We start from the raw sequence: 10,737 nt of genomic DNA, 5'->3' as shown, positions 1-10,737 counted from the left end.
TAGCTTGTGATTTTGAACCCCTGAATTTTGAACCCTTTGATATTTTTGGTTTGTATTGCTTTGGGGGTCCTTTAATGCACTAATCACCTAAGGCCTTGCCTATACCTCTATCTCCTAGGAGTGGCCCTAATTCACTATTTCAACCAAATTCAAGGGTTCACAGATTTAGTTCTGAAGGTGATCATTGAACCTAATCCCTCCCCATTTTACAGATGAGGAAACTGAGGCCCAAAGACTGTTGACTTGCTCAGGATCATACAAAGTGTTTGATGTAGAATTTTAATCAGGATCTCCCTACTTTGTGTTCTGTGCCCTATTTGCTTCAAATCTTGAAAAACTCTCCTATTTCTCAAATAGTACCCTTTCCAATTCAATTTTTTTGGGCCAAATAGTTATATATATATCACCTACGGTGGCATTCTAGATATTAAGATTTTTAAAAGTACCATCCTAGTTCAAGAGGGGCTGAAAGTCAGATAAGCCAGACTTAACCAACCAAGTGTTTTATGTTATATTCAAGTGTTTGAATATAAGGGAAAAGGAGATATTCAAACACACAAAAAAATGCAGAGATCAAGATAATTTTCAGCTGAGGGATAAAGCGAAGGCTTCATGGAAGATGAAAGGGTGCTTGAGCAGGGTTTGAAGGAAGAAAGGGATTTCACTACACAGAAAAGTGAAGAGGCTTGCTCCAAGCATGCTGAATAGCCTAAATGATTGCTAAGAGACAAGAGAGTAGGATGAGTTCTGGGAATACTTAGGTATTCAGTTTGGCTAGAACATTATGTTCTGGAGGACTAATATTAAAAAAAAAAAAAAAAGCCTAGAAAGGCAGGTTGTAGACAGATTGTTGATGGATTTAATTTCTGGGCTAAGAAATGTATTTTATATTGTAGGTAATAGGAAAGTACTGAAGATTTTTCTTTTTCTTTCTTTTTTTTTTTTTTTTTTAACATGGACATGACATGGGTATAGTCACCCTAACCAAAACCACAACTTTTCAAAAATTCAATTTCTTCATCTATAAAATGATAGAATTGGAAAGTCTTTTCCAGCCAGAAAGCTTTGGTTCATTGATCTATGCTTATATTTTACTTCAGAAATAAAATATCTAAAGAATAGAAGTAAACTTGTAAACAATAGGGTTTTTTTTAATCTAAATTATTCAGAAGACATCTTAAATCAATGCAGAAACTCTCTTCTTAATTCTTTTCCCAGTTTTACAAAGATCTGTAAAGAATAACTTATTAAAAATAATAATAAAGTGAAGGATTTTCTCTCCATAAAAGATACATAATAATTGTGCTTATTGTCTCACTGGGTGTTTTGAAGATCAGATAAAAAGATGAACACAAAAGCCTTTAAAAACATAAAGTGTTTTTACCAGTGTAATAAATTTTTATAAGTTATCACAATTCCAAAATAAACAGATACACTGAGTTAGAAGGGGCCACTAGGACCTCAGGGAGGGCACCAAAAATGCTTTCTCCAGTGTTCTAAGGCATCAAGCTAGTGATTTGAGCTCAGCAGTACAGCATAGTGGAGCCAAGAGGTCATGGATTGGAAGGTACAGATAACAAGGGGTTCTCACCTCCCCCATCATCAGTCCTGGAAATAGAAAGGCAGGGCCAAGGACCAGACTGCTAAGAAGGCACTGGGATGTGTAGAAACCTGAAAATCATCTATTGGTGAGAGCACAAGAGATATACCTAGCTTCAGGGGTGCCATCTCAGCAACCTGGGGCCTTGAATATAAAAGGTGTAACAGCTAGCTAGTCCCATGGAGATGATTGCATTCAGATATTTATTGAAAAGGCCCTTTGATTAGACAATGAGATAAAGGCACTATTATAAATCTTTTTAAAAAGTGAGAATTAACCTAGCACACTTTCTTTTTTCAGATATTATGTCCTTAAACATACTTACAATCTGGTGAATGTTCTGTTTATCTATTTAGTAGTAGAAAAACAAAATGAAGTTTGTATATATATATATATATATATATATATATATATATATATATATATATATATATATATATATATGTATATATATATATATGTGTGTGTGTGTGTGTGTGTGTGTTTACATGCATACATACACATACATATTACATGAAGGTGCCATATAATAAATACTTAAAGGTTTAACAAATACACATATGTAAAATTAAGTTTTCAATGTATATGAAGTTTCAACTTATTTATATACACATGAAAGTTCCATATAAACATATATAGTATAATACATATTACCATGTAATAAATACAAATATGTACAAAGTGAAGTATATGAAGTTTCAGTATACATATATTATGGTTTCATATATATTTAAAGGCTTCACCTACACAAATATATAAAAACAAAATATACAAAGGTTCAATATATACGTGCATGCATATGAATATATTGAAACTTCATATATGTACATATATACATATTGGTATATGTATATATTGAAACTCCATATACTTCACTTTATATATTGTATATATATATGTGTGTGTGTGTATGTATATATATATATAATTTATATACACACATAAAGTGAAGTATATGAAGTTTCAGTATACAATGATTTCATATATATTTAAAGGCTTCACATATACAAATATATATAAAACAAAGTATACAAAGGTTCAATATATACATGCATGCATATGTATATATTGAAACTTCATATATGTACATGTATATACATATTGGTATACGTATATATTGAAACTCCATATACTTCACTTTATATATTGTATACATATATGTATGTATGTATATATATATAATTCATATACACACATAAAGTGAAGTATATGAAGTTTCAGTATACAATGATTTCATATATATTTAAAGGCTTCACATATACAAATATATATAAAACAAAGTATACAAAGGTTCAATATATGCATGCATATATGTATATATTGAAACTTCATATACTTCACTTTATATATGTGTATACACATATGTATATATGTATGTACATATATATGAAGGTTCCATATATATTTGTGGATGTGTGCTTCTCACATATATAACATGGTTTCCAATGAAGAGATTTTATGTATGAAGTTTGCATATGCACATGTGCTCTCTCTATAAATATAAATAAATATATATATATATATATATATATATATATATATATATATATATATATATATATATATATATATATATATATATATATATATCATCCAGGCATGTATTGCATATGTATATAGATTTTCTATCCAGAGATTATTATATGCCTTCAAATATCTTTTGTAAATCTTGAAAGACAAACAATATCTTTATTTTCTTTTAATTATCATATATTCAAAAAGACCATTAGTCCGTCAAATCCACTTATTAGCCATAGTGTAACCCATTAAGGATTTTTTATTTTTGGCTGTTTTGTTTGCTTTGGCTGTTCATCCCAACACCGTTGAAGCTTCAGAAGAAGCGATTTGCTCTGTTAGATGTTTCTTTGTTTGGTAGTTGGCGGTTTTAAAATACAGTATTTCTCCGCTTTGTCCCACCTGAAAGGCACCTATGGATGTCGGCTTTTTTCTCCCGTGATTTAAACACATTAGAGGAATTGTAATTTAAAGAGGAGCAGATTTCATCTTCTGCTGTGTAATAGCATCCCCTAGAGGACCAATGCCTTTAGAAAGAAAAGCCAACAGAAAATCTCCCTCCCAGTGAGCACATAAAGCTTGAAGATTTTGATTCCCATCAAGCCCCGATTTATTCAGCTTCCCCCCCCCCCCCCGAAGGTATTTCGCAGCAGGCCGTGTATTCAGTTTGCAAAGTGGTTATTTTGATCTCAAACCCAAGCTCAAAAGTTTCTTCCCATAGAATAGTCCCCTTTCAGGCATAGGATGGAAGCTCAATTTCTAACAGTCCCTCGGGCAAGCAAAGTTTCTGGCTCCTGAAGGGGGTGAAATAGAACAGAACAAAACAAAAGCCACAATGAGCATAACTAAACTTTGCCTTTGGAACCAGAGTCTCGCTTTTGTTTCCATGTTAATTTTAGAGGAAGAGGTTAGTGGCTGATAGAACGTAATGTCAAACGTAGAACTTTACGTCAAGTATACAATGTTGCAGTTGCGTTTCTACAAAACGCAGAAGGGGGAATAGGAAGGAGGGCAGCCCGGCTACAGGAGAGTCAGGGAAAAAGACAGTGATTCATTCTCTTCTCAGTGAAAGAGACAGAGAGATAGAGACAGACAGAGATAAAGAGACCACCATTCATAGAGACACAGAGACTGAAAGAGACAGAGAGAGAGCCCTTCATTGCACTCCATTTGTTGTGTAGATTTCACCACTCTCTTTGTTCTGCCTCAAACCTTTTCAAGAGGCTGAAATGCATTATTACCTTGTTAAACCCCCTCCAAAATCATTCCTACAGCCCGGAGCTGTTTTGACGTGGGCTGAGCATCTCACACACAAAAGAATCACTTTTGTTCCCAGATGTTCCCATTGGCTGGGCAGATTTCTCGGGCAGCCAATCAGAATCTGGTTGTTAGGCGTCTTCATCTATTTTTAGCACACACACATACACACTGGCAAGTGAGCTCCGAAAGTAGTAAAAATCAAGCAGCTTAATGTATTTTGTATAGGCGACCGCATGTTTGACATTTGCACTTATATTCCTTAGAATATGAGATTAGCGTTTTTTAAAAGCATTTATTCTTATTTCATTTTTTTCGTAAACAATGAACTTGGGGAATAAATGCTATATCCTGCGAGTCTGAATTGACATTTTCACAGAGAAGGAGGTAAACTAAAGAAATTGACAGTTTATTAACTTACAGTCCTCTCTCTTGGACTTCCACCTCTATAATTTGCATTACCATATAAACAATACAGAATTTTTTTTGTCCTAAAAGCGATTTTTAAAATTGGTTTTGTTTTGATTAAAACAAACAAACTCGTCAGCCTATGAACTACATTACTATATAAACAATGTACAACTATTTTCCCCCAAAGCAATTCCTGTTTCTCTCCCCAAAAAGTTTTGCTTTGAATTAAAAAAAAATTGCCAGCCTCTCATTAAGCAGCCAAAGCATAACTTTTCTGCTTGCCCTTTAAATATGTAAATAGTGAATTAAACTGCACAAACCAGCTTGCACATGATATGTGGCAATTAAAATCATAAATATTCAATTTGCCTTTATGCATTGAGGCAAAGCTTTCTTTGTAAAGTCTTCTTTTACTTTTGTAATGACTCAAGGGGAACAGGCAGTATTTTCCCCAAATGTGACATGAATAGAAACAAGGGCAATACAAGTATGTCTGCAAAATGTTGATAATTGTGCAGTGTATTTTATCAGTGAAGATAGTCAAGCTAGATCCAATCCAAGCTCCAGACTTCATCTTTTCCCAACAATCTGTGTAATTCAGACAAATCAGGGAGATCAAGCAAACTTGGTTGGATTTCATTTTCCTTTTTTTCCCTTTTTGAAGGAATTATTTTATAAAGAAAGAGGACCGAATAAGGAAAGTCAAATTCTAATTTAATATATTTTCTGCCTTGTCATTTTAATCAAAATTTCTTTAAAAAAAAAAGATGTTCTAGAAGCTTCATGTCTTCATTTGGAAAGGGATTATCAAGACCTAACAATATAATATATTATACTGTATAATAATGATAATACTTAAAACATAAATAATAATACTTTAATACTTATTAAATATTGTGATACTTAGGCATTAAGTATTTAATATATGTTTATTGATCCAATTGCCTTGTTTTTACTTTCGATATTTCTATATGGACAAGTTCTCTCTTCCACTTCTTGTATCAGGAAACTTTTTGGTTTTGGTTTTGTATCTTGAAGGCTTTGCATAGTGCCTGGCACATAGTAAGTGCTTAATAGAAATGCTTGTTAGTTGATTGATTGAATGAATAAATACATGACAGCATAGATATTTAAAGCAAAGATTTAAAATAAGACCTACCCTATGGATATTCACAATTTTGCTTTTCTGCAACTTATTTAAAATTAGGAATTTCTGGGAACTCACTGCATTGGTAAAGTGAATTTTTCACAGAGAGTTTCCTATATTAGTGCAGTCTCATGTCCTTGTTTCTTTTGTATATCAAGGATTTGGGACACTAAAAAAGTACAATGAAAATTAAGGAACACTTATGATCTAAGATTAAAGACCAAGAATAGAAAAGGAACCACAGATTCTTTTCTTTTACTTGTTTTGTTTCTGATGAAGGATTTAGAACAATTGCACGAGAGTTTCTGAAAATGAACCCTTTTTGCATCCAACAATAAAATTGGTGTACCCGAGACAGGTCTTAATAAGGGTAATCAAGCAAGGATGCTCAGGAATTTCTCAGTAGTTGATCTAGGTTTAGGTGAAGAGCCAGCTGCTAACAATTTAGTTTAACACTGAGGCTTAATAAGTTCAAGGTAGCTGGTAAATGGAGACCTAGCACATGTCTGTATTTGTTTGCAAAGGCCCTATTGAGGAGTAGCAGGAAATTTAACTCTTTCCTTACTTCTATGGTCAGAGTAGACTGAAAAAAATTCCCCAGTTAAAGTTAAAACAACTTTTAAAAAAAAATATATATATATTTATATATTGTCATATGAATCATGTTAAGAGAAAAATCAGAACAAAGGGAAAACCCATAAGAAAAAAACAAAACAAAAACAAAACAAACAAAAAAAAAAAAAAACAGAAGAAAAAAAAGTGAACATAACTTGACTTACATTCAGTCTCCGTTGTTCTCTCCCTGGATGCACATGGCTTTTTTTTCATCCCAAATTTATTGGGATTGCCTTGGATCACTGAATCACTAAGAAGAACCATGTCTGTTATAGTTGGTCATTGCACAATTTTACTGTTGCTGTGTATAATGTTTTACTGGTTTGCTTTTTTTGCTCAGCATCAGTTCATGTAAATCTTTCTAGGCTTTTCTAAAATCAGTTTGTTCATCATTTTTATAGAACAACGATATTCCCTTACTTTCAAATATCATAGCTTATTCAACTATTCCCCAATTGATGGGCTTCTACTCACTTTCCAAATTTTTTTTTTTTTTTTTTTTTTTTGCTACCACAAAAATTGCTGCTACAAACATTTTTGCACATGTGGATCCAAAGCAGACTTTCTGTGTCACTTCCCCTACTCCACTCTTTCTGGATTTTATTGTCTCCCCTACTTGAAGATGTACAGGTACCACTTATTGACTATATTTTGATATGTGGTCAGTTTCTGTCATTTTCAATCCTAGAATTTGATCTTAGCATTTTGGAGCTGGAAGGATTATTAGAAATCATTCTACCTGATTTCTTACATTTTTATAAATGAAGAAACTGAGGCATGAGTTATTTTATTTTCTTTTCTCCAGCTAGTAAACTATAAATTACTTGAAGGCAATAAACTCTTTCCAACATTGCACAGTGCTGACTTGTTCTTGTTCAATCACATCCTACTTTATGTGACTCCATGAGCTTTTTTGCCTTAGTATTTTCTTGGCAAAAATATTGGAGTGGTTTGCCATTTCCTTCTCTAGTTTGTCTCATTTTACAGATGAAGAAGTGAGGCAAATAGGGGTTAAGTGACTTCCTTAGGATCGCAGAGTTAACAACTGCCTAAGCTGAATTTGAATTCAGATCTTCCTGACTACAGGTCCAGTGTTCCACCTACCTGTCTCATACATAGTTAGTGCAGTATTATTTTCACAGCACCAACTCTTATACCCACCCCAACCTTCATTCTGTTGCTTGAAACTGCACAGTTAGTTTCTATCTAAAAACAGGAAAAAGGGCCAGCCTTGAAGTCAGGAAGAAAGAAATTCAAATCTAGTCTCAGATACTTGCTAGTTAGCTGTATGACCCTAGGCAAATCATGTGACTTTTGTTTGCCTCAGTTCCCCTATCTGAAAATGAAAATAATAGTAGCAGCAATGATGTCTCAGAGTTGTGAGGGTCAAATAAGATATTTGTAAAGTACTTCACACAATGCATATAATAGGCACTTTATAAATGCTAGCTATTATTTTTTAAAAGCCTCCAATTTAGCATCTGCTCTTCCAGTATACTGCAACAGCTTTTTAGGGTTCACAATACCCCTCAAGTTTCTAAATTCTAAAACTCTTCTGTCACTTCAAAAAGGAATGGAAAAAAAAAAGTTTGAGTCAAAGTCATTGTCTTCCTCCAGCTTATCTGCTTCATTGGATTTTCATATAAATATGTTTATGTGTATGTATGGGTAGCAAATCTTACCAGTGTCACAGCTCCCCATTTGCCTCCTATTTTCCCATCCTCTACATTTTCTTTATACCTCTGCTGTTATAATTTTTTTAATAGAAACAACTGTTCATGTAGTCCTTTTGCTTAAAAATCTTGAAATTTTGTACTATTCTGCCATCCTGCCTTCAATAGCCTCATTTCACTTTGTCTCATTTCATATAATTTAGGTTACATTATAATACTGCTTCTATTTTTAATGTAGCATGTACATCATGAGCTTGCCCATGTGTCTTTGTTCTAATGGACCTTTATGCTTCAAGTGTTTGTTCATATCCTTTGACCATTTATCAATTGGAAAATGACTTGAAAATACACATTTCTTTAACATATTGAGGATCAAGGTTCAGTTTTTTGTAAGACTTTGTATTCCAAATTTTTCTCCTTCCTTCTCTTACCACCCCCTCCCCAAGACAGCAAGTAATCTCATTTTAGTTAAGTATGTACAATTCTTTTCCATATTTGTTTCCATATTTGTCATGTTATTAAAAAAAATCAGACCAAAAGGGAAAAGAAAACATAAGGAAAAAACAAACAACAACCAAAAGGTGAAAATACCATGCTTTGATCCCATTAAGTCCCCATAGTTCTTTCTCTGGATGTGAATGGCATTTTTCTTTCCAAGTCCATTGGAATGAGCTCGAATCATTGCATTGTTGAGAAGAACCAAGTCCATCCTAGTTGATTATCACATAATCTTGTTGTTACAGCATATGATGTTCTCTTGGTTCTGCTAAGACATTATCATCCTAAAGGAGGATAAGATACAAACAATAATATGTAGGAGCTAGTAAATATTTAACCACTAGTTCTTGGGATGGGAAATCAAAAATACATACAACAGACTTTAAGTTTAATTGACATTATTAACATTTCTCTATCACTTTCTTAAGTCTAGAAAATCAGCAAGACTATAAATCAAGTCCTAATTAGTATCATTTGCCAACTTTTGACATGTAATTGCTCACACTGATCTTTTGGGAACTGGGAGTAGCTGAATACAGCATATCCTTGGTGATATATATATATATATTTTTTATTAGTAGATAGTAACAAAACTTTAAATAAGTTAATGTTCCTTTTCACAGAACTCAGCATCTTCTATATGATACCCAGATAAAAAATGTTCTTGTTCTATTCTGAAGCCCATTATAACATTCTGTTACCATTAAGTATGTATGTGTGTAAGTATGCACATCTATATGTATGTATGTGTTTATGTGTGTATATATAATGTTTAACATATGATATATGTGTATAATATGCATAATACTTAATGTTAGCAGAATGTATGTATGTATATATGTGTATGTATCCTATATGGGTGTATTGTTTGTTTTGTTTGTTCTTTCTTGTATTAGCTCTATGACCAATGCCATTTTGTTATTCTAGTTTCAGTTACCTTATTTATGTTACCTTATTTTATGTATTTTATATTATATGTTATATATAATATATAAATTTATTTTTATTTATATGTATTTATATATAACTTATATGTTATGTTACCTTATTTATGAACTATATATGAAGGCATATATATATATATATATATGTATATATATATATATATATGTATGAAGGCAAAGGCTCAAGATTAAAACTTTCTTTATATTGGTAAGTTGCTATTGCTTCTATTTTGAAATCTTTGTAGCATTCCTGTTTGCTGATTATATTTCACTGTTTATATCATGTCCCAGGATACTATAGGATCACTTTATGAAGTCCATAGTCATTTAAAAAGAAATAAGCCTAGTCAATTAAATTGGACAAACAATAAGGATGAAAATCCACTTTTAAGCCAAATTATTGCATGCATTTTTTCAAGGAGCCCACTGCATTTGATTATCTTCAGGTATATGTAACAGACACTACAGAAAGTTCATGAGATGGGCACAGAATTGAAAAAAAAATGACAAGAATAGATTTGGGAAGTTATAAAGAATTTTCTGTGATCCCAATCTCTTTTCTTCCATAAAAGTTCATGTTTTTAATACCACTATTCTCCTGCCATCTGATTTGTGTATTATGTCAACAATGAGATTTTAGATAAATTAAAATTGGCCATGACCTAAAAGACAATTAAAAGTGACACGGTGGGTATAATAATACTGCAACATTTTACAAAATAGTGAGATTCTAAAAATGTCATAAAAGGCAAAACCAAAGCAAATCTGCATTTTTAGAAAAGAAAATGGTTATATAAGAGAGAAGTTGTAAAGCTCAAAATGGAAAGCCTGAATGCTGCTCTGGTATCCCCGAAGTATTAAAAGAATAAACAAAACAATCCCAGCATGTTGGATGGTATCTTTATGCCTAGAGATGAATGTCAAGCAGAATTACAAAGGATAAAGAGACAGAAATTGGTTTGCAACTTGCACTGTTGGGTGCCATACCAATCCATAAAAACTAAGTCAGGAATTCATCATCCATTTCTTCTACCTGGCTAGGCATTTTGTAGTCTACCCACATAATAATACCAATAT

The sequence above is a fragment of the Sminthopsis crassicaudata genome, chromosome 5 (assembly GCF_048593235.1).
Source record: "Sminthopsis crassicaudata isolate SCR6 chromosome 5, ASM4859323v1, whole genome shotgun sequence".
Taxonomy (NCBI): domain Eukaryota; kingdom Metazoa; phylum Chordata; class Mammalia; order Dasyuromorphia; family Dasyuridae; genus Sminthopsis; species Sminthopsis crassicaudata.
This window is presented reverse-complemented; position numbering follows the sequence as displayed.